Genomic DNA, 18,934 nt, shown 5'->3' on the forward strand with positions numbered 1-18,934 from the left:
TTCTGTTGAGTCTCAAAAGTTTTTAGAATACTGTGAGAAGATATTGTCTACCTTGGGATTAAAGGAGACTCGCGGTGTAGAATTTACCACTTTTCTGTTCTCAGGGTCTCCCGAGGCTTGGTGGACTTCTGTTTTGAGGGGCAGACAAGCAGGGCTACCACCAATCACTTGGTCAGAGTTTTTAGCTATGTTTATGGACAGATTTATTCCACTGAGCAAACAAGATGACATAAGGCGCCAGTTTAATGATTTATGATAGGGATCTATGACAGTCACTAAGTACGAAGTTAAGTTTACTAAGTTGTCCAGGTATATTCTATATTTAGTTGCAGATTAGAGGGATAAAGTAAGACGAGATAGACTTGAGGCTCGTTATCATGGTCCAATGATACAGGATATACGTAATGGATCCTATTCTGATATGGTTAACATGCTCTCCGTTCTGAGTCCTATTATGAGATGGAAATGATTAATCGAGAAAACAAGAAGACACGTAACTTAGGTGGGCTTAGTGGTGCTCCGTCTAGGAGCAAGAGTGGTTTTGATCCTGGACAATCTAGGCTTACGCAGTCAGAGTCAGTGGGCCAACCTTCAAGGAATAGTTATCCAGCTAGACAAGGTCCGCAACAAATGCAGTAAAAGACTAACAATTCTTCTCAGTCCGGACAACATCCAAAATGTTCTAATTGTGATATAAATCATGGTAGGCATTGTTTTGGAGTTAGTGGTCCTTGTTATATTGTGATGAAAGAGGGCATATTGCTAAGTTTTATCCTAAGGGAAATTCTAGTTTTAGTCAAACTACTGCACAAATATAGAGAGATATTGAAGGAGCTCATGCTCATACTCAGCCAGCTAGGGTAGCTCCACAGGGTGCTCGTGGATAGGATCGACAGAGTGCTCAGGGTTCTTAAATAGCAGGTGGACCACTGAGATTGTTTGTTATGGCTAGACAGGACATCGAGGCATCTAATGCGGTGGTCACAGGTATTATCACTATAAACTCTCATGAGGCTTATTCTCTTATTGATTCTGGTTCAACGTACTCGTATGTGTCCCTATCTTTTGCTTTATTCTTAGAGAGAAGGATTGAGACTCTTATTGATCCATATATTATTACGACCCTAGTGGGGGAGACCTTATCAGTGGATAGAGTGTATAGAGATTGTGTGATATTTGTTCAGGGTAAGGACACCATAGTTGATCTACTTATGTTGCCAATGACTGATTTTGATGTGATCATGGGTATGGATTGGTTGTCATCATGTTATGCTTTGGTTGATTGTTATGCTAAGCTTATACATTTTGATATTCCTGGAGAACCACCTTTAGTATGGGAAGGTATAATTCATGTGACTCAAGAGAAGATAATATCCTATGTAAAAGCCTAATAAATGATTAATCATGGTTGTTTGGGTTTTATTGCTACCGTTCATAACACTCGAGTAGAGGAAGTTTTATAAATAATGTTCCTTTTTTTGGGGAGTTTATTGATGTGTTACCAGATGATTTGCCCGGTTACCTCTGATAAGAAAAATTGAGCTCAGCATTGAGTTAGTGCCAGGGACTCAACCTATCTTTATTCCACCTTACGGTATGGCTCCTGCTGAGTTAAGGGAATTGAAGGTTCAACTCAAGGAGTTATTTGATAAGGGATTCATCAGGCCTAGTGTATCACCTTGGGGTGCACCTGTGTTATTTGTGAAAAAAAAGTTGGAACGATGAGAATGTGCATTGACTATAGGCAGTTAAATAAGGTGACAATCAAGAATAAGTATCCCTTGCCCTGAATTAATGATCTATTCGATCAGTTACAGTGTGCTACTCACTTTTCTAAAATTGACTTGAGATCGGGTTATCATCAACTGAGAGTCAAGGCCGAAGATATCACTAAGACGGCTTTTCTCACCAGGTATGGACATTTTGAATTTTTAGTGATGTCTTTTGGACTGACTAATGCACCTATAACATTTACAGACCTCATGAATAGGGTATTCAAACAGTATTTAGACCAATTTTTTATTATGTTCATTGATGACATTTTGGTTTACTCTCAGAGTGAGGTAGAACATGAACAACACTTGAGAGTTACGCTGCAGACACTTAGAAAACACAAGCTTTATGCCAAGTTCTCAAAGTGTGAGTTTTGTTTGGGCACGATTTCCTTTTTAGGGCATGTGGTGTCAAGAGATGGGATTCATGTTAATCCAAAAAATATTGAAGTAGTCCGAGATTGGCCTCGACCTAGTACTGTTTGTTACAGAGATACATAGCTTTTTAGGTTCAGCTAATTATTATAAGAGGTTTGTAGAGGGCTTCTCAAAGGTAGTTGCTCCATTGACATGCTTAACTCAAAAGGGTGTGGTTTTTCGATGGCCGGGTGACTGTGAGAAAAGTTTTCATAAATTAAAGAAGGCATTGATTTCGGCTCCAATTTTGACTTTACCTACGGCAAAAAGTGGTTTCACTATTTATTGTGATGCATCTCGAATTGGATTGGGTTGTGTTTAAATGCAGAATGGTAAATTGGTGGCGTATACTTCTCGACAGCTAAAGGTCCATGAGAAAAATTATCCAACTCACGACTTGGAATTGCCTGAGGTTGTATTTGCACTCAAGATCTACCACCATTATCTTTATGATGAGTTGTGCGAAATCTATACTGATCACAAGAGTCTGCAATACTTATTCAAGCAAAGAGATCTGAATTTGAGACAATGACGGTGGTTAAAGTTACTTAAAGATTATGATCTCATTATCTTGTATCATCTTGGAAAGGCAAATATAGTAGCAGATGCTTTGAGTAGAAAGGCTATGGGCAGCTTGGCCCGATTTACTGATGAAAGACGAACTTTGGTTATGGATATCGAGTCTTTAGTAAATCATGGAGTTCGAATTGATCACACGGTGCCTGGCAAGTTACTTGCAGTTATGGTGGTTCAGTCGTCCTTAGTTGGGCAAGTTAAGACTTGTTAATATAATGATCCCTATCTTGTTGGGATTCGAGATCGAGTACAGAATGGTGGTGTTAAGTCTTTCACTATTGATGGTGAAGGTGTGTTACATCTTCATGGAAGATTGTGTGTTCCCATTGTGGGTGATGTGAGGCAACTGATTCTTGAGGAGGCTCACAACTTGCGAAACTCTATCCACCCTGGTGCTACGAAAATGTATCAAGACTTGCACGTGTTGTACTGGTGGAAAGGTATGAAAGTTGATATTTTGAAACATGTCACTAGTTGTTTAAATTGTTAGCAGGTCAAATATGAACATAAAAAACCTGGCTCTGCTACCATTTTTGTCATGACCCGAGCCGAGGCCCTGGTCGTGATGAGAATCCCGAACCATCAAGGCCCGAGAAACCCCTGTAACTCCCTAACCCACTAGTGATGTTATCCACTCTGGGCCCAGGCCCACACGGCTTTAAAACGTGTCACTATGGAGTAAGACTTGCTTACTTATATACCTAGCATCCCCCTTATGTTTTGCCGATGTAGGACTCTTTATTCCAAGTTGGGGTGTTATATACCCTTTCTTACTTTGCTTTGCCGATGTGGGACTCCTTATCCCAAGTTGGGGTGTTACACACCCTTTCTTACTTTGCAAATTAACAGAATTTTTTTATGGGCTTTAGCAAGTCTTAACACAGAGGTATGCAAAGCTATGACTAGTTTCTTTTATGAGAAGAATGACTAAGGAGACTAGTTAGCAGCTAGAAATGATGTTTTTGCAGTCTTTCTTACTGTCCTAGCAGTTCAAAATTAAAGATTTTAGTCAGTTACACTATTTTTTGCATTGTGATTCGTGAAATCCTTCGGAGGATCTGGAGTGTTAATCATCAAAGGATATTTTCCTTAGAAATGCTAGGAATTTGTGTATTTGTAACTTTCCCTGTTGTAAGTCTTTGGGTCATGAAGAATAAAAAATTTAATGGAAAAATATATAAGTAGGTTGATGCTTAGTTATAGTGCATATAGTTTCCCTAATGATACCTTGTAAATAAGTCCCTATCCTGTACATTTGGCTTTAATATGATGTTCTTGAGCATTTGAGCTAGCGAATTGGATTTGGGTACGAACTCAGATTCCTATAGCTTCTATATCATGTCTTGCCCTAGCTCAAATCATCAAATTCATAAGGTATACAATTAATCAAATCAAAGTAAATAAGCTCTTCTTTCCCCAAAAAAAAAATTCAATATTTTTTCTGCGAGAGAGAGAAACTAACTTGGAGGTAGAGACATCGTAGATCTTTCCTTTGATAGCCATCAACAATGATTTTTTTGGGTCAGAGCCATTATAAGCTCTAAGTTCCTCTTCCGTCATGTCGTCGAGGTGGAGAGACGGTCTTTTGATGGAACAAAGTCATCAAATGCCATAAATAACTTTGTAAGTTACAACCATCAATGCTACAAGGGTGAAGAACGTTGTCGGCCATAACCCCGTATACTGCAAGATGATCTCTATCATTGTTGTCCATACTGCCGTCATCATTCTTCTCCTTTTAGTTTGGTGGAGTAAAAGTAAAAGGAAAAATGAGTTGGAATGCCTACCAACTATTTTTTTTTGGTTTGCAACCGTAATTATATATATATTATTACTGTTACTATTACTACGTATAGAAGGGCCAAGCGAGGGACGACCAAGGGCATAATGGTCATTTCGCCCTTTGGTAAAAAAGTTCCAGCACACTCTGATCATCTCCATAATCATATTCATTCAATCTTCACTCTTCGGATATATCTCTTTTCTCTGGAAGATATTCAACGCTGCTTCATGTAGCTATTTTTGGTCAGGTTTTCTCAGCTTCAGCTACACCACGGAGACTTCATCATGGTGAATCGAACAGCTATTACGAGCTTCAGCTATGCCATTGAAAAATTTAGTGGTATTTCTCTCATCTTCTCCTAGCTGTTTCTCTGCTCTTGCGTCCAAATTAGGAAAAAAGTTGAAATATCTCTTCTTGCGTAGAAATTGCATGCTTTTCCTTTATTTTGTACAGTTTTGATTTATATTTTCATGCAGATCTGAATCTCTAAACTTTTAATTTTATTTTGGTTCTTTCGTATTTTTATTCTCTCCACCTTAAATTTTTATGTGGTTATTTCTTATTTCTGGACTCCGATCGTGCCCTTCAAAGATACTTCATGAAAGAAATTTTTTTCCATCTTCATGTTCAAAAGTCATGTAAAGATCAACGAAAAAGGTAAACTTAATGATATGTAAAGAAAAAAAATTCTGGGTTTGTTAATTTTATACTTCACTGTTTCTCCTTCGCAACTTGTTACCATTTGTTTTGAAATTATTTTAACTTGTATCAATTGATGAAAATGGGTTCAAATGTATGTTTTATACAATCATGGAAATAACGTACTACCGGATGCTCACATTTACATATGATAGTGATTGTTGGCTATTTACATTGCTAGAGATAATATTTATAAATTCTACAATAGGGGATGTAGTTGTTGCTGTGAAACCGCCTATGATGAAAACCAAATGTCAGAGCCAAAACCAACTACCTGTGAAAAGACCCAAGATTGTGGTCATATTTTGAAAGAATTGATTAATGGTCGTATTGACGGGAAAAAGTTTTTGACCGGTAAAAAGCAGACAGTGGATGATGAGGCTCTCAGTTCTTCTGAATTTGAAGCAGTTAAAGCTACTTGTTTAGTCTTTGAATACATGCTTCTCAGCTCTTCTGAATACCCAAATGACCATATATTGGCAATCCTCTTCGTTATGTTCCTTAAATTGGGTAGGTAGACATTGACAACCCGCGATAGAGCTTTCAATAGTCACTACTTCCCTTGCAATTTTCTCTTTCACAGTTCTTTGTTCTTACTGTATTTGCATCTTATGTCTTTAGGTGAGGTCTTGGACTTCTGTGTGAAGGGTATAATACTTAAAGTTGCTGATTGGATGATTGTTGCTTCTGGGGGTGCTTATGATACAAAAAATGTAAGTCTTATGTTTCAAGAAGCTCATTTATTCACTTTATTATGTTAGGAACTTTATTTTTTTGGTTTATTAGTAAGAATGATTTTCTTATCTTTTAAATACAGTTGTTGTTCAAAAACGTTATGAACCTAAAACTTTTGTAATTACTTTCCCTTTCTTTGTTTTCTACGCAGCTTCAGGAGTGCATGGGATCAGCTGTTATTGCTATGGGACCAGAGAAACAGTTTTCCTGAATATGAAGGATTACTCTTTGTCAAACAGTTGGTTGATTCCTGTTTTAAATAAATATGTATGTGGATCATCACTTGGGTTCTTTATGAAGCATGTGGTGCCACTTGTTGTGTCCTTCGAACAAGCATCATCAAAAGGTAGGCATATGTTGTTGTGCTTTTGTATGTTTGACTCAGTGGTACAATTTAATACTTCACAGATAAGCATGGTTATAGGATAAATAGTAACTCTTTCTATGGCAATTAAATAGCGAAGTATCACTATCTTTTCTCTGATCGGGAAGAGTGGAGTCAGGATAAATCTCAGTTTCCTGTTTTAGACTTGAGAGTTGCATCCAAAAAGTTGCTTTACCTACATCTGGAATTAAATTTGTTCTTTTTGCAAGTTAAAAAATCAGTAATTCAAGAAGAACTACAGGCTTATGCCCGTGGGTGTTGGGGACTATTACCTGCCTTTTGTCGTTGTCCATCTGACGTTCACAAGAAGGCCCAAGCTTTGACTACACTTTTGATTCCTTTTCTAAAGGAGAGCTCCTTTATGCTTGAGAATATTCTGCAGCTTTGCAGGTTCAGTCCAGAGTCTTGAAGTTTTTATATTGTTTTACTTCAGCTCTTCTTCAATGACCATGTCTTATTTGGACATAAGTAATCAGCTGTGTCTCCTCTCATAGGAACTGCTGAATGAGAATAAAAATGTACTTGCATCTGATACCTTATCTGAAGAGCTTATAGTCCACCAAACGAAAAATGAAAATGTAGGGGGGTGCGCGGATTTAATAGATTTAATAGATTATTAAATAGATTTAGTAGGTTTCTAGTGAATCTATTTTTATTAGTGCGTGGATATTTTGTTTTAATATCTTTTAATAATTTACTTTTTTCGTAAGATATATTCATTAATTATTTTATCCTGTTGTAATTGTAGAGTTACAAATTCGTGTATAATAATTTATCCTATCTGTGCTATAATATATATCTAATTCTAGATTTTCGATGTTATTTATTATTTTGTGAGGTTTTTAAATTATATAAACTATCACATGTACTTTTTTCTAAATTTTCTAAGGTTTTTTCTATCCATATTAGTTTTTCTTTTAGGTCTTTCATTATTTGTCTAATTCGGTTTCTATAATTAATTTCATTATTTAGATTTTCTTGATTTTCTCTAGTTTGTCTAATATATTCTAACATTTTTTAATCTGAATAATATTCTTCTGGGTAAATTTCTTCATATAACTGTTCTAGATAATTTATAGTTTCAATTTCGTAGTCTATTACTTTTTCTAATATTATTTTCTTAATATCTATGATTTCTATGTTTTTAAGTATATATAATATTAAAACTTTAAGATAATCTAAATGACTTATTTTTAAAATTGTTTTGTAGCTGTTTGTTTTAGTCTTAGTAGTTTTTGCATATTTTTATTAAGAAATTTTATATCTTTGTTTTCCATGTATTTATTTTTATTTTTATCTATTCTTTCTAAAGGTTTTATGTAACTTATCATCTTAAGTATTTATAAGAGTAGTTAGGTAGTTGTGGTATATAGCTTACTCTAGTCATATAATTTTCACCAAAAGCTTTTTCTAATATGATTTTTCTTATATCTGCTACTTTTATATTTCTAAGTGCATACAAAATAAGTATCTTGAATTTATCTACCATCACATCAGATATATTATCCTTCATTTTCATAAATTTGCTTTTTTCAAAATATTCCCTTCAATCACGTACACAACAAAATATGGTCATATTGGCTTACTATATACTAGATTATTCTTAAATAATATGTTCTTCCGTCACTATTAACATGGTAATCCGGATACTTTTTCCCTTAAACAGCGCCTCTACTCTGGTTACTCCCCGCCACGGCTTCTTGCCTCAATGGTTTCACCTTTAGGATGGCATAGTCCTTAGGGATATTTCTCCATTTCCTCTTTGTTAATAAACTTCTTAACATATTATTCTTCGAATAATTCTACTATAAAGTAACTAATATGAATTTATTTTATCATATCATGATTGTTGGGAATTATGAAATTAGCTATTCATAATCATAAATAGATATACCTGTTCCGGTAGCTTTGTTATTTCTGAGTTTTGTTGTTCCATAGCTTTTTCCATTGGAGTATATTTATCTGATTAACTGAGTATTTTTTTTTTTTTTGTGGAATGGAGAGAGTGAGATTTGCTTCAAAAGAAGGCTTTGCAGGCTTGCCTTCCGCAATGCCCTCTGCCTTTGTATTTATAGAACGAAAATATGATTCTTTACATATTCCTTGTTTCTAAAAAGTAATAAAAGTCAAAAAAGTGGGGTCTATCCCCATCTAACTTTTCCTAAATTTCTAATCTACGTAAAGCTCCTTTAATTTTTGAAACTAAAACTAAAGCCTAAAAAGTCAAAAACTACCTAACTTAAAGTAAATGCTAATTAATTACATTTCAAGACTTTCGTATAATAATTCTGCTTCTGTACAGTATCTTGTCTCCGTTGGTTTTTGTCGTATCTGCTCCATTATTGCTCTGTATCTGCTCCATTATTGCTCTGCATCTGCTCCATTATTGCTCTGTATCTTATCTTTCCAGCTGGCATTTTATCTTTTTCATTCTAGATGTACCTCTGGAATAATATTATCTTCTCCATTGCACCTCGAACATTGGTGGTCTGGATATTTATGTCCGATTATCTTACAGTATCTTGTTAGTAGTCCGTCTGAAATAAATCCCTTTTTTATTGCTCGTGCGGTAGATTGTTTTTCTGGGTTGAGTAGTGTCAATATCCACTGTCTTACGTCTTCCATATCTGCTTGTCTTAGTTCTTTCGAATTTGAATATATCATTTGGTGGTCTCTTGAATAGTAGCTCCATATTGGATTTCCGTTAGCGTAGTTATTTGCTAATTCTTGTATGATCGTAGCTAATCCAATAAGTCTTTTATTTGCGTAAAAATCTGGTATCTCTATTCTAGGTATCTTCGGTTGTTGCGATATATCTTCCGGTATAATCATATCTCTTGTTAGTCCTATCTTTACTACTTGTATCACTGGTTTTATCTCATCATATAATATCTCTGCTGGTGCAGTATAACACTTTATATAAAATAAAGTTCTTTTTGTTATTCTTTTATAGGTAGTGAATATCTTATATAATTCCTCCATAGCTGTTAGCTCTTCTCCGTCTTGGGTGTATATGGTATTTAGTAGTCCATAGTCAAAACAAGTTTTAACTAGGCTTGGGTTAGTTTTAGGTAGTGCTATCAGTTTGTTGTATCCTTGTAATTTTTGGGTTATATAATTGGTATTTGGTTCTTTGATATCTGTAGCTCTGGGGTTATGGTTTAGAAAGGTTTGTACTCTGTATATATTTTCTATGTATTTCTGGGCTGTATAGTTGTATACTTTTTTGTCTTGGCTTAGGCTATCTCGGTAGGTATTAACTTGTGGGGGTATAAATAAATGGTCTTTTTGTGCTTTTGGGGTAAATGGTTTTTCGAATATTTTATTCATATTTGCATTCTGGTATCTTGGCTTATTAACTCCTTTGCTTGTACCTGCAGAAGTAGATTGATAAATGTTATGGGTTTTATGGAGTGTCCCAACGTCTCCTTCTAGCTCTGAATTTTTAATGTCTTCCGATCGACATAGCTCTGCACACTGCTGAGTTAGCTGTTTTGTAGCTATAGACTTCAGTTTATCTTCATTAGTCTTTAGCTTTTCTATCTCATTACCCATACTGTCCACTTTCATTGAAAGCGTAGTTAGGGTGTTAAGTATTTTTTCTAGAGTATCTTCCTCTACTATTTCAGTCTGTGTAGCTTTGTCTTGATATGTAATCTGCAATAACATTTTTGTTAGTACTGATCACTTCAATTGTAAATGTGAAATTTAATATATTTAAAACTAGTCTTCGAATCTCTTTTGTTGTAACTGAATTTTGTATTTTCTTTGTTAGCCACCAGCGTACCTGTGTATTATCTGTTCGTACAATAAATTTGTTATATACAATATATGGCTCAAATGATAATAAACACTTATATAATGAACATAACTCTTTTCTATTTATTTCCCATTTTATTTCTGTTTCGTTGAACGTACCTGAGTAATATCTACAATGATGTTCTATTTTTTCTGCTTCATATCGATATTTAAGTACTCCTCCGTAACTATATTCACTTGCATCTGCTTCTACTATATATATAAATTTTCTATTTTCATCTGGAAATTGCAATTTTGGTAATTCTCTACAAAGTAATTTTATTTTTTGAACTTGTTTTTTATCTTTTTCATCATAGTTATATTCTATATCCTTTTTTAATTTTTTCTGCAGTGGTTTTAAGGTTTCTGCTAATTTTGGAATATATTCTCTTACTTGGTTTACTAATCCTAAAAATGATTGTAATTTCTTTTTTGTATCTAATTCTTCTTTAGAATTTATAATTTTTTGTACTATGTGTTGTTGCATTTTTACTCCACTTTTATCTATCTGTATTCCTAAAAATTCTATCTGGTTTTTCATAATTTCAGCTTTCTTTTTGCTTAGACTTATTCCCGATTTTTCTATTATATCTGTGAACTGTTCTAATAATTTTAAATATTCTTCTTTAGTTTTTGTATATAATAATATATCATCTATGTATACTATACAATTAGATAATTGTTTAAAATAATTATCCATAAAATGTTGGTATCTACCTGGTGCATTTTTATATCCAAAGGGTAACACGTTCCATTCATAAAATCCTTGTGGTACCGTAAATGCGGTTAATTCTTTAGATTCTTCTTCTAGCTTTAGGTGGTAAAATCCTGATTTACAATCAAATTTGCTAAAATAATTATATCCTTGGATTTGTCTTATTTTTAATATCTTATTGGGTATTGGGTAATTATATGTTATAGTTTTTGCATTTAAATTTCTATAATCAATAACCATCCTACTTTTTCCTCTTTTTTGTTCACTATGTTTATTTACTATAAATGCTGGACTGTTATGTTTACTATTACTTTATTGTATATATTGTTTTTCTAATAATTCATCTATGTGCATTTTAAATTCTTTTAAATCATCAAAATTATATGTTAATGGTTTTTGTGTGATTATGCTATTTTTATCTATCAATTCAATTTTTATGGTAGTTTTGTGTTTTTCCCATCCTTTTAATGGATCTTCACTATATAATTGTTCTAATTTTTTCTGAATTATTTCTATTTTATTAATTGAAAATATAGTTATTTCTGTTTTATTTATCGAAAATACTACTAGTTCTACTGTATCTTCAGTATTGTTTATATTTTCTAACTTTTGTGTAATTTTTCACTTCCTTTTATCCAGTCAGTTTTCTTTCTTATTTTATTATTAACTCTTTTTGCTCTTACTTTTTGTTTACATGGTGTTGTAAACCACCAGTCTGTTTTGGTTATTATATGTGGGTATAATTTATCTAAAAATGGCATTCCTAAAAGTATATCTTTCGATGTTAATTCATAGTTATAAATTTCTTCTATTGTTAATATCTTATCCCATACTTGTATTTTTACATTCCTAGCTTTATAAGTAATTAAGCTTCCTTCATTATTAAATCCTTTGACTATTATTGGTGTTTTTAGTTTATCCCATTTGCTTTCTGGTAAGCAATTATATCTACATAAATTAGCTTCTGCTCCTGTATCTATCATGGGCGTATAATATCTACTGTAATATCCTTCTACTACTATCTTCATTAATACATGTATCTTCATTTCATGTTAAGGCTCTTTTTAAGAATAACTTTTCTTGGCTATATGTTAAGGTTAATTGTGTATGTTCTATATTATATGGTTTTACTTGTTCCAACCATTTTATTCCTAATATTATATCTGCTTTTTGCATTTCTTCTTTTACTTCGAATTCTATTTTTATTTTTCTAACTCCTAATATTATTTCTTTTTCTGCTAGATTTTTATTATTTATTAAACTTCTTGGTAAGTCTGGGCATATATTATTGTCTGTTTTTATTTCTTCATTTTTTACTAGATATTTTGCTATATAATTTTCTTCTTGTCCTGTGTTCAAAAGTATTAAATATTCTTTTTCGTTTATTTCATCAAATATATTACTGTCAAATATTATTTTTTGTTCCGTTCCTTCATCATTTAAATATTCTTCCTTTGTTATTATTTTTATATCTTCTTCAGTCATTTGATTCATCTATTTCGCTATCTAGTTCATTATCTGTTTCATTTTCTGAAATTTCATATATACTATCTTCACTTTCTAATTCATAGTCTATATAATCTATCTGCATGTATTCGGTATTTTCTTCTTATATTATGTCTTTATTCTTTTCAAGTTTGTGGCAGTTGTTTGGATTTAGGCCGCCTTAAGTGTTATGTGGAGGCTGCCATACATTACTTATGCATCCACGTGGGCCGACCAGTGTGAAATGCTCCTGCTGTCATACGATGAACCTTGTCCCAGGTACAGTTTATTCCAACTTCCCTTTTATTGATTTCTAAGATTAATATTAGTCTGTTTTGTGAAAACCTATTGTCTCTTTGCTGGAATTTAATGTGTCATTTCTTTGAGGGTAATATTAAATATAGCTTTTGATACTTTCCAGGCCTAACTGTCAAGGTATTGTCCACTTTAGCTCTGCCCGTTTAGCGTACCTCAAGGCTTTTGGGCCTCACGCTTTTTGCTCTCTGTCTTTTAACTCAAAAAGCTCCTCAACAGTTGAATCCTGAACTCACCCTATATGGCCTCTAAACTTTTCCCTACCATTCCGTTGTGGACATTGCACAAGGCAAGTTTACAATGAACCCTTTCAAATTAAACCACCAGCAATGCATACGCTGTTACAAGAACTAAGGGAACTATATTCAGGAGAACCTTACCAAATTCGTGCTGACCATAAACACTTGGACAGCTAATATTCCTCCGGTCAAAGCTTGCATGTGAGTAGGTCAGTGCTATCATGTAATGTGTATCTAATGAAATACAATCTATGGAGCACAAACAAATAACAAATGTATAGAACATTGTTAGAGAATCACACTATCATAATTACATTAGATGCATCAGTTTAAGAGTAACCTATTTACTAATAGAGAATGTGATTATAAACATTCTATAAAATTCTCAAAAGCTTTCTCTTTATTCTGACGACGCTGTTGCTATATTATCAAAGGACAATATACTTGACAAACTATTAAAGCACTTCTTCTCAAAATGTGTCAAGAGAAGCTTCTCAAACTGGACATTGTTAAGTAGGCTCCCTAATGTTTCTTCATAACTTCTGTTCATACCAACTTTTATGCAATAAATCATTTTATTTCCATGTTGATCAAATTGAAAATACTTTGAATCTAAGCTTAAACAACATTTTAAAATGCCGTAGCAAGCTACTAATGAGATTTTAAAGCATCGAAACACCACAAAACCGCCAGTAAATTGAATTTAACTAACAAAAGGAAACTTTATTCCGAACATGCCAATTAACCTGGATATTTAATTGCAGAAAATTATTGCTTAAAATACCCGCACTCTCTTCACTAATTTCCATCTCAGAAAGCTAATCAGCTCATCCTTAGAAAATTAACAATCCTTGTTCAAATTGGAATAATAGTTTCATGAATTTCATGAATAATCAGTAGGTTGGAGGCTGGAAAAACATATGCAACTTGTGGGAGGAATTCTCTCAGCATAAACACTTCACAATGAGGAATGGACCCTATATAAGATCTTGGAAAGACAAATGTCTCTGCAACACGGTTCTGGTGGATGATTATCTAGGTCTTTTCCACTTAGCCAGTAAAATCAAAATGAGAAATGGTCTAAATTATTAGATCAGTAGCAGTTCACCACCAAGTAAATATGCAAGAATGAATTTGTAACACATGCAAAAGCAAAAGTGAGATGTGTTCTAGGTTATTAAATCAAAAGCAATTCACCACCAAGTAAAATATGCAAGAATGAACTTACCACTTCAAGACTGGTGGACTTGCAGATGTTATCCTCAACCTGGAAACTTATAGATGTTAACCGCAACCTAGGCTATTAATTCAGAAGCAGTTCCCCACTGTCAAACCCTTTTTTGCGAACTTCCAGATGTTATTCTGGAGCAAAAGATAATACTGTCACTATAGAAAAATTGAATGTTTGGATGACATTTCAATGAAAAATAAAAGCAGCAATAAGGTAACTCCAAAACCCAAACAGTCATACAAGCGACATTTACTGTGCCACGTAAAATAGGTATTTTTAGAAAATTATTTATGTTCTCAATGCTTTTATTAAGGGGAAAATATCTGCAGTAAGAAGATGGATGCAAGGTTACAAATGCTACGTAGGAGCAAATTGGAAAACACAGTTACATCAAGTCCTCTAATGAATTAATTTAGCTCCTTCAACAAAACATATATCCACTGTTCAAGTAAATACACACACATATGTACAACAACATTATTGTTCTATGAACATACATACACTGAGAGACGTGCATGATACTCTTCTTTGTTAGTCTAACAATTTCTGGGTTATCCTCTATCGTCTTCAGCACCATATAACAGTGTCATTTAGAAAACAAACAAATAAGTAAAAAGATCAAATTTATGACCAGTGAACTGATCTGAGTACTGAGAAGTGAGAAGCATCTTAGAAGACGCAAAACCACGGTATAAAAGGAAGTTATGCAACACCATGGTACCTCATATATCTTGCGGTAAAACACTTCCAGTAATCTTAGTTCAACATCTGGCTGTGATAATTCAACCTGTACCATAACAAGAGATGAGATGAGTATCTTGCAACAGAACAGACAAGTTTGGTTTTTCCATCTCTCACAACGTATGTTGTAGACTTAATACTTATTTGTGGATAGGGGGAGAAAGTTCAAAGGAATCCAGTTCTAAAGCACACGAAAACTCCAAAGTACCTTTGTTTTTAGGTCATTAAGAACATCTCGTATGGTACTTTGGCTTTGGCAATCTGATAGTATGAATAGTCGCCTGAAAATGGTCAATCCAAGATTATATTACCATAATACGAGGTAAAAGTGTGTCATATAAGCATAAAGAATGCCTTTTAGCACTCACTTCATCCTTGACAGCATGACAAAAAGCAACTTTGAGAGTTTTTAAGCCCTGCAGCTCTGGTAAAGGAATATCCAGGATCTCAACATCGGTCTTAATAGAAATCTTAACAGGATCTTCAAATTCAAAATCATTTTGATTTCAGAAACTCGTCTTCCTTCCTTATTCCAATTCTTTTCAACAAAAAAGTGACTTTATAAGATAATAACTATTAGTTGAGTGATTATATGAGAAATCATCCTCGCGGTTGGATGGGATCCCGCAAATTCTAAAATAATCAATTTTACTTAAATTACTCTATCCCCTCAGAATACGTAATTTTGAAATCTAAAAAAGTGATATTCTTTTCAAAATAAAATTATAAAAAAATAGTGTCATATAAAATGAATAGAAAGCTAATACACATACATTTCTTTCTGTGTTTAAAATTGAATCTTAATATTTCAGGAAACAAAAATATCTGGCAAATTGGATGTATGAATACTATATTTTCACTTGGCCTAACTAAGCTACTATTCAAATAAACAAGACTATATATAACTTCTATCATTGAAGTTATAATTTAATGATTAAATCATCAGCAAACACAAAAAGATAAGTATAGTAGCTTAATTAGCTAGACAAACCCATCTACTATTCCCAAGGTTAGCTGGCAATTCACAAAAGTTGAGAGAATGTGAATTCGGTCTGAGGTTCGATCTTTGCACCAAATGAACTATATTTAGTAATTAAGTGGAGAAGGTAAAAGGGCATAGCCCTTATTCCTGAGCTTCTAATTAAGGTCAGGACTGATCTAACGGATTGACTCTAGATGAATTTGTTAATCATCAAAACACATTCTTATTAAACATGCGAAAACATGGGAGAATTGTTTACCTAGTTGACTAAAAAATCAATAAACTCACCATCTATTGAGTTTCAGTACATAGAATCGCCTCTATATGCCAACCCACAATATTGTACACCATATTTAATTGATTGGAAATTAAAGAAGCCCATCTTTACAAGTAACAAATAAGTACCCTAAACACCAAGTTCCGCTAAATCGGAAAGTATAAAGAAGAATCACAACTAGAAATTACCTCTCAGGATTTCTATGCTTTCAACGACAACTCAAAGTTCATGAATGAGTTCAAATCGCATAGACCGATCCTCCTGCAAGGGATTGACAGAGCCATGAGTTCAAATTAAATAGTAACCAACAATAACTATTCATTGTCAAATTGACGAATACATAGGAAATCGATAAGAAGATGATGAAGAGAGATAGACAAACACCCCAAGGAATAATATCCAATCTTTTTAGAAAGAGGGAGAGAAACTGAAAACAGAAGTTGTGGTTTCTAATCAAAATCCCAGCAGAAGAAACATGATACCATAAGTAGTAAAGAGCGATTATAATAACTCTTCCCAAAATGAAAGCTAATCAATTAGGGGATAATAGTTTCAGAATTTTTTAAGAAAAGTAGCATATATGCAATGTCGTTTTAATAAATTAGCGGATTAATCAACAAGGTTCATTCAAGTACTAAAGGCAACATTTTCAAAAATGACATTACCTTTCCAAGACAGCATAAGTTGCTGCAAGATTGCTATAGACACCAAAAGTATTTTGACGACAAGGACCACACTCCTGTTTTAGAATATATATCAAGGCAAAGAATTCTGTTTCTTTTTCCATTCAAAGATGATATGTTTTGGAGCATGACAAGATCACACATGCTAGGACTACGTATGTGAATACTATATCGATGGCCTTTTCTGAAGAGCAAAAGGAAGTAGGAAGGGAAATGGATTAAAACTTCAAAGAAAATTTGTTTATCCATAGTTTACAGTTGTAATACCTCACAGAAATAAATACCATAGCCTTCAGTATTAGTTTATGTGTGTGCATTGTTTCAATGGTCAAGTAATTAAATTTTCTTTGTCTCACTGCTTCTTTGTGTCAAAGCTTATACATACACATACATATTTCTTATTCGCCCTGATTGTAAGATACTTCAAGTCACTAATTTGATAGGAACTCCTAGGAAGGAATAAAGAAGGAAAAACAATACTGAGATTGGGGCCCTATAGTATATAAAACAGTTTTTGGGATGGACGATTTTGATATGATGCTAAAGCATTAGACAATATCAAACTCAACCTCTAAAAGTTGGCTCATAAAGTGAGATTTTTTCAAGACTAAAAATCTAAACTCCCTTTCCATACATAATCTTGAAAAAGAGAAATGTTAGTAAAATTAATTCAAAGAGGCACAAACTTGCAGTTTCAATACCAGAAAGTAGTTCAAGATCCACAAATTAGCACTGCAGATCAGAAAAAAATCAAAAATTCAATCAGTATAATGAGGTCGGAGAAAAAATTCCAATAATGGTTGGTTTAAAATAGAAAGTAGACATTACAAAAAATAATACTAGTAATATGTCATGATATTATATTGAGAATGAAGGGAAAAATAGAGAGGGAAAGAGTCAGGGGAATAAATAAACTTTATTGAGTTTCACACCATCACCAATCAAAGATAAAAAAATCTACAACAGTGAATAACGAAATTGACGAACATACAAAATTTATGGTTCGAAGGGTAAAAAGAGGGAGAAGTAATGAGTAGATGCTACTGCGACAGACATATATGTAGCAGTCCAAAAAAAAATTTCAGCTTAATTTCACAATACAAGTTAAAATAATTTCAAAACATATGGTAACAAGTTGCGAAGGAGAAACAATGAAGTATAAAATTAACAAACCCAAAATTTTTTTTCTTTACATATCATTAAGTTTACCTTTTTCGTTGATCTTTACATGACTTTTGAACATGAAGATAGAAAACAATTTCTTTGATGAAGTATCTTTGAAGTGCACGATCGGAGTCCAGAAATATGAAATAACCATATAAAAATTTAAGGAGGAGAGAACAAAAATATGAAAGAACCAAAATAAAATTAAAGGTTCAGAGATTCAGATCCGCATGAAAATATAAATCAAAATTGTACAAGATAAAAGAAAAGCATGAAATTTCTACGCAAGAAGAGATATTTCAACTTTTTTCCTAATTTGGACGCAAGAGCAGAGAAACAGCTAGGAGAAGATGAGGGAAATACCATTAAATTTTTCAATGGCATAGTTGAAACTCGTAATAACTGTTCGATTCACCATGATAAAGTTTCCACGGTATAGCTGAAGCTGAGAAAACCTGACCAAAAATTGCTACACGAAGCGGCGTTGAATATCTTCCAGAGAAAAGAGATATATCTGAAGAGTAAAGATTGAATGAGGATCAGTTATGGAGATGATAGAAAGTTTTGGAACTTTTTTACCAAAGGGCGAAATGGCCATTATGCCCTTGGTCGTCCCTTGCTTGGCTCTTCTATATAGTAGTAATAATATCAATGTCTATAAGGAGGTTACCTATGATGGAACCATTATACACACACTGACAGCAATAGTAGTTGCCCCGGTATAGCTATTTACATTCTGATAAATAGAACTATTAATGTTACACAACATTGACGTCTGAGTAGACGTCACTATCCTAATTTTTTGATGTGGTAACCCTCTATTCTTATCAGCCTGTAAAATATCCATAACGGGTGTTCGAGGTTCACACATTATAGTAGTAATATTAGTAGAAATATCTAGTATTGTCAGTGCATCCTCCAACTTATTCTGCTATCT

At 33.4% G+C, this 18,934-nt stretch overlaps 2 long non-coding RNA genes across 8 annotated transcripts in view; one reads left to right on the forward strand and one right to left on the reverse strand.

Annotated features, from left to right (window-relative positions):
* Positions 1–18,600, reverse strand: part of LOC107850473 — a 30,909-nt gene extending 12,309 nt beyond the window's left edge. For 2 of the 7 annotated variants that reach the window (XR_007047996.1, XR_007047992.1), the window contains exons 1-5: positions 18,361–18,598; positions 16,339–16,411; positions 15,100–15,172; positions 14,872–14,937; positions 14,148–14,281 (exon numbers count right to left, since the gene is read on the reverse strand). This is a non-coding gene — a long non-coding RNA (uncharacterized LOC107850473). Of the gene's footprint in view, positions 1–12,505; positions 14,716–14,871; positions 14,938–15,099; positions 15,173–16,338; positions 16,412–18,360 lie in introns of those variants that run through there. The other 5 variants (XR_007047994.1, XR_007047995.1, XR_007047993.1 and 2 more) reach the window with 5 other exon arrangements.
* LOC107850474 lies at positions 4,646–6,484 on the forward strand. Its single transcript, XR_001668610.2, has 3 exons — positions 4,646–4,887; positions 5,869–5,960; positions 6,134–6,484. It is a non-coding gene; the product is annotated as an uncharacterized LOC107850474 (long non-coding RNA).
* Positions 18,601–18,934: the final 334 nt, after the last annotated feature.

The sequence above is a fragment of the Capsicum annuum genome, chromosome 12 (assembly GCF_002878395.1).
Source record: "Capsicum annuum cultivar UCD-10X-F1 chromosome 12, UCD10Xv1.1, whole genome shotgun sequence".
NCBI lineage: Eukaryota > Viridiplantae > Streptophyta > Magnoliopsida > Solanales > Solanaceae > Capsicum > Capsicum annuum.